The 6311-nt window shown below is 38.4% G+C and overlaps 1 long non-coding RNA gene across 1 annotated transcript; it reads right to left on the bottom strand.

Moving 5' to 3' along the window:
* Positions 1–1966: 1966 nt before the first annotated feature.
* LOC112199368 lies at positions 1967–4419 on the bottom strand. Its single transcript, XR_005810171.1, has 4 exons — positions 4076–4419; positions 2933–3180; positions 2728–2784; positions 1967–2625 (listed from the first exon to the last, which is right to left on the bottom strand). It is a non-coding gene; the product is annotated as an uncharacterized LOC112199368 (long non-coding RNA).
* Positions 4420–6311: the final 1892 nt, after the last annotated feature.

The following is a 6311-nucleotide window of genomic DNA, read 5'->3' as shown; positions in this document are numbered from 1 at the left end:
GAGTAGAGCCGTAAATTCTTATTATAGGTACCTCATTCACCTTCCCACCTTCACAAATATTTAAAAAAAAATAAAATTAAAAGCCATAATCACACTCACACTTGTCACTTGTCACAATGAACTATCAAATTCCACAATTTTAAGAGTAAACAACTGGAAATCCAAGCAAGTGAGCTATAGGATAAAAATCTAAGCGAATTGAGTGCATGTAGTTGTTTCTGCTTTCTACCAAATTTAATGGGGAACACCATGTATTTGGACCTCAAGCCCCATTAACCAGTCAAGCTATGTCAAAGAGAATATTTGACTCCTGGCTAGAGTTATTAAGCATTAGTTATAGCAGCATAGCTGAAGGTCTAAACTAAGAATAATAATGCCTCTGTAAATGCTCAAAAGCAATCGCTCATGTCAGCCACTGCTCACTGTCATAGTATTCAAACTATTATAAATTACAAACAATTGTTTACATGTAGGGTATCAAGAAGCAATAATATACAAAAGATAAACCAGTTTGCAAATAAGATGAAAAAAGCCATATTAACATGCCAGAAGTGATATATCAATTTCAGACATGGATAACATATAAGGTTTGATGAAATGGAAAACTAGCGAACATACCAGAGTAGCATATTGAGGTTGATGATGCCTGCTAGTTGTTCAGAGCCATTTGCAACATAAAGGTCTCACTAGATGCCAGTATCGACATTTGAAAATGCTCCATATATCTTGGATAGCAATTGAGAAATAACTAGGGTACCTGTACTGATCAATATTGGAGAAACCTACGAATATTTGAAAAGTAAATACCTTAATATTAAGGATGTGACAAAACAGGGGAGTGAGTAATATTTTTACAGAAAGCACAGCTAATTTCACTGCATATTCAGGCTGGATCGATAAAAGTGCACAAAAGGAAAAGAAAACTGACCAACCTAGTCCAACAGCAAGACATAACAGGTATGTAAACAAAAATTATGACCTGATCTTCGTTAAAGAAATTGATCCAGCATTTGACATACAAATGGCAATGGCAAAGAATCAGAACCTTATGTTTTTAATTGAAAGATTTTGGATGACTTACAATTGGTACCAACAACTCCTTTTTAGATATTGATTCGACTCATAGAAGCTGCATAAACTCACCAACCTGTGCAATGAAAAGGAAATCTTGAGAGTTAGAGTCAAACATAAAAACCAATATATGCATTTCTGAGAGTGCAGAGACAAAAAGAGGAAAATCTTCTAAATTATCACAGAGAAGATGCCAACAGTTAAAGGCTTACAGTCTAATTGGTACATTGAGGACTTAATAGCAGCTTGCCAGCAACATATTAAGGGTTTTCGGTTATGTCCTTAATGATTGACTCCTGCAGGGTGATGGTGAGAGTCAAAACAATGATAGCAAAATTTCAATTCAATTCAATAATAGGAAACAAAATCAGGTCATTCTCAACAACAACATCAAACCAAAGAAAAGAAATCGAATAGTATTCATAGCTAACCTTTAAAGTGATGAAATAAGCTGAAGGAAAGGAAAGCTGATTACAAACAATACGAAGCACGAAGTTCCTGAAAACTGTGTGCTAAGAATGTATAAGAAACAAGCACTACCAGCTGCCATGGAGGTTGTAGTCCCAAGTAAAACCACACTAGCATCAGAATTCCCAAATCCATAAGGTAAACTCTTTGCAGTCAACAATTGTACACTGTGTGTGGCAACTAATCCATGTGCAAGCATTCAAAACAATGGAAGTGGAACACTGACAAAAACCAAAAGGAAAATCACAATCATAAAAACCAAAACTTTTCTAAAAAAATTAATAATGGAAAATTTTCTTTTTCCTTGTTCTGCGTGTTTGAATTAAGATAGTTATGAAGTTGGGAAGTAGCTAAAACGAAGCCAAACGCATATAGAGACCACCCGTAATAAAAGATCTCTAGGCCGATGAAAACTCTTTACAACAAGTGAAAAGAAGTGGCTCTACAAGCCATATATGATCGTAGCCTCCATACATGAAATGCTCCTGTTTGCACACAGCTTATAATAACAATTATAATGAAATAATTAAAAGAATTTACATGCCTCCTTCGGTAGGGAGAAAAAAGTACGTAGCACTTCACTCACTTCATCACTAAATCTCTTTATGAACAGAACATCAAGACAAAGCTCACTACAAGTTTGGAAGTTGACAAGAATTTTGATGGAATTTACTATATCACCTACGAACCTATGAATAAATCATCTAAATCATTGATCAGACCCTAAAATATGAAGCTCGGCCTCTTTTTGACTAATCTAGGTGATTATATGGTGAATGAACATCACTACTAGTAATACACTGGAGGATTACTAATGAACGCATTTAAAACTAAGACTTACAGTATTAGATACCAATTTCCTATCTTTCCCTTCACCGTTTTGTGAACTTCTCTTTAAATTTCCTTCAGCTGGATAACAACTTGTAAACTGAACTTTGCTTGCTATCTTCTTGGAGGTTTGTGTGGATATTATGGGGGTCTAGCAGATTGCCTAGATGGCTCAGAGCCTTCCGAGACGGTAGGCAGAGTGGACATTTGGTTGAGAGAAGTTCCATGTGTTGGGGGGGTCTAGAGGATCAGGTGTGTCTGGAAAGAAACAACAAAGTGGAGTTTAGAGACTGAATAATGCAAATACAATCTAGAGTGACCACATGATATTCAGGAACACTGAATGCAAGGAGCGCATACCGAATAAGGCCTTAACAGAAGGTCTCTTTGGCTTATTAGTCTTTTTCTTCAACTCAGCTACATTAAAGTTTCCATGCATGGGTCAAAAAGGAAAGGAAGGAAACCTTAATTTGATGAAGATTCAAAAATAATCATGCTACTAATTCAGATACATTGATATTGTCAACCTTTGCGCTATAGTCTATGAATACTGGTTAATACTTACCAATGCCAGGCATATGATGCTCATTGACAATTTCATAATTCTTGTATGTATAACCAACAAAATTTGTATCCATGGATGAAAGCATCTGAAATGAAGGAAAGTACATGATTCATCAGTGAACATACTATACCAAAAAAGGCCACGTGCAAACAAAAAAACAAACAAATATTTTTTTTGTTGTAATTTAATTAGTTACTTGCCTTTCTCCATGGACCGGATTTTGATGGAGTTTCTACCTGAGGCCCCAACTGCAACCATGGAAAAGAGAACATAAGCACAAATGCCATATGAAAGCATCAACAAACAAGGGGAGAAAACAAAGACAGCACATATATATGCTTGAACTAGATTGGAGAGAAAAGTTTTATACAAGCACAAAACAAAATAATGTTTTTATTCAACTATCCAGAATATCTAATCTTTCTTTAAAAAACCACAATGACAAAATTGAAAACCAGGGATAACAATTTCTATTATCTTCTTATTAACGACTTGCCAGGAATGGTAAAGATGAGCAAGTATTCATTGTATTGTTTGAGTGGAATGCATGCAGTTTATCCTAAGCAGGAAAGGGGAGAAGATTTCAGCTCCTTTAATACATCTAAATTGCCCAGGACACTTTATAATAGATGTATATCCAAGACCAGTATGGACAACCCCAGATCAGTTCAGAGCTACCTCAAATAAACCCAAGAAACAACAAATTCTAAACAGCTTTCCTAAAAGAGCAATTATAATCCAGATTCCAACAATCAATAGGTAAAGAACAAAATCAGAAGCAACCCAGAAACTGCTGAATAAAAACAACCCAAACCCACATCAAAACTCATCTCAAAGCTTAAAACTTTACCATCGAAGCCATCAGTGAAGCTCAAACACAAAAGCATGCACCTTCCTTGAAGCAAATCACATCGATAATGTGAAGCTTTTTAGTTGATAAACAAGCAAAATTTGACATTGGTTGACCACTCAAGAACATGTATGCTACGTTTGGTGAAATGGGTCCATCAAAGTTTGGAAATTTAAGCTTATGGTTTAGTTTAAGCCCCAAAATTTGCAAAACCCGAAACCTAAAACTCAACAGAAGCCCTAAAATTTCCCAAATCAATCACAAACAATGAGAAGAATTGAGAAAGAGCGAACCAGAGATAAAGAATGCCCAGGAAGCTCCAGTTACATGGTCACCAAGCTTCGAACTTGCCCAGCTCAATGAAGAATGCCTCGGTAGATGAAACACAAATCCTTGGAAGCAAATTAAGAAACAAAAGCTCAGATCGGTGATTTCAGAACTCACAAATCCTTCAAAGACATGTACTGAACATATTCGTGAATTACCTATGACTCAGAAGCTCAAAGTTTCTCCGAAACGGCAGCCTCGATCTCCTATCCTGTTCACTGTCTTAGAGCAGAGGAGCTGGTGTGACACGAAAAAGAAGGAGAACAAGGCGTCAAGTTCTGGTTGGATTCAAAGAACCAAGAGGATGAGAGTTTTGGTTTGAGGCGTAGAATGAAGAGGAGGAAAAGGAGGCTGTCGAATAGTTAGGGCAGTCTTAAGTCAATTTTAGTCCAAATATATCTAAGTGTGGGAAACAACTTTTCATCCCCGCATTTCTTTAAAAAAATTTTAACTTAGCCGCTCAACCTTTCCGCGAAAATTTAAATCAAAGTTTAGACATCAGTCAACAGTAAATATCGATGTTAGTAATATGCATAGAAATCGGTATTTCAGGAATCGATGTTAATGACATTAATTTACATCGCGTGAATTCCTCAGCGATGTAATTGTCGTGATGTCTGAGGCCAAAATTCTAGTAGTGAAAATAGAAAAAATGCAATTTTGAGGCCCTAAACGACCCCGAAAGCCCGAAAAAGACCACAGCTCATGGCTAAGTGATGAGTCTTGTTTCTATCGCGATTCCCTTTCCGGAAAGGTAAGGCACGTCCCAATCGGACACCGAGCTGTTTCGTGTCTACTAGTCACTTTTCGTTTTCCTTCTTTAGCACGATCCAACTGTTCTTTGAATTGGGCTGCCATCCGTTCTGCATCAGTCTCCTCCACCTCCGAAGAACTCGACCCCGAGTTCTCATCTGGATAAAGAACCTCATCTTCACGAAACTCATGCAGGTCAGCCACATTAAAGGTGTTAGAGATACCCATGGAATCAGGAAGGGCAACAACATAAGCATTGTCGTTGATCTTCCGCAGCACCTTAAAAGGACCATATTTTCTGGGCTTCAGCTTGTTATAGGTACCAACAAGAAATCTCTCCTTCCTCAGAAACACCATCACGTCATCACCCGCTTGGAACACTTTTACTCTGCGGTGTTTATCAGCTGCAGCTTTATACTTAGCATTAGTTTCTTCCAGCTTGGCCTTAACTTCGTCTTGAACAACCTGCACATCTCTAGCCATGCCCTCAGCAGCAACACTAACACCAGGAACCTTAGGAAGCTTCACTAGATCAACCACATGTCGAGGAACAGCAATATAAACTAAGGAGAATGGTGACTTCCCTGTTGCACGATGCACAACACTGTTATAAGCAAACTCCACCTGTGGCAAAGCATAATCCCACTATTTGGGTCGATCTCCACAAACACTTCGGACCATGTTACCCAAAGTTCTGTTAGTAACCTCTATCTGCCCATCAGTTTGAGGATGAGCTATGCTGCTACGGTTCAAAGCTGTTTCAAACATCCTCCATAAGGTAATCCAGAAGCGGCTAAGGAACTTTGTGTCTCTGTCAGAAGTAATGGACTTGGGTACTCCATGAAAATGAACACCTCCCTAAAGAACAGTTTGGCTATATTAGAAGCATCAGCAGTCTTCTTACATGCGATGAAATGCACCATCTTGGAGAACCTATCAACTACCACAAACACTGAATCCACACCCCGTTGGGTACGGGGTAATCCCAACACAAAATCCATAGCAAGATCCTGCCAAATATCTTCAGGAACAGGTAAAGGTAGATAAAGACCTGTGCTTTGAGACTGGGCCTTAGAAACCTGGCAGGTGTAGCACTTTCTCACGATAGTTCCTGCATCCTTCTTCAACTGTGGCTAGAAATACCTCTCCTCAAGGCTAGCAATAGTTTTGTCTCGGCCCAAGTGCCCACTCAATCCCCCTCCATGCAGATCTCTGATCAGTTTCTCCCTCAATGAAGAACTAGGGATACATAGCCGGTTGCCCTTGAATAAATATCCTTCATTCTTAGAAAAATCTGCAACTGAGTTGTTGTTGCTGCACTTGGCCCAAATCTCCTTGAAATCAACATCTTCCTCATACAACTCCTTCAAGAGATCAAACCCCACAATCTCCTGAGCTAAAGTGACTAGCCAGGAAGCCCTCCTACTCAAAGCATCTGCAACTCGGTTA

The sequence above is a fragment of the Rosa chinensis genome, chromosome 4, assembly GCF_002994745.2.
Source record: "Rosa chinensis cultivar Old Blush chromosome 4, RchiOBHm-V2, whole genome shotgun sequence".
NCBI lineage: Eukaryota > Viridiplantae > Streptophyta > Magnoliopsida > Rosales > Rosaceae > Rosa > Rosa chinensis.
The sequence above is the reverse complement of the archived record's forward strand: the minus strand, read 5'-3'. Positions and strand labels throughout refer to the sequence as shown.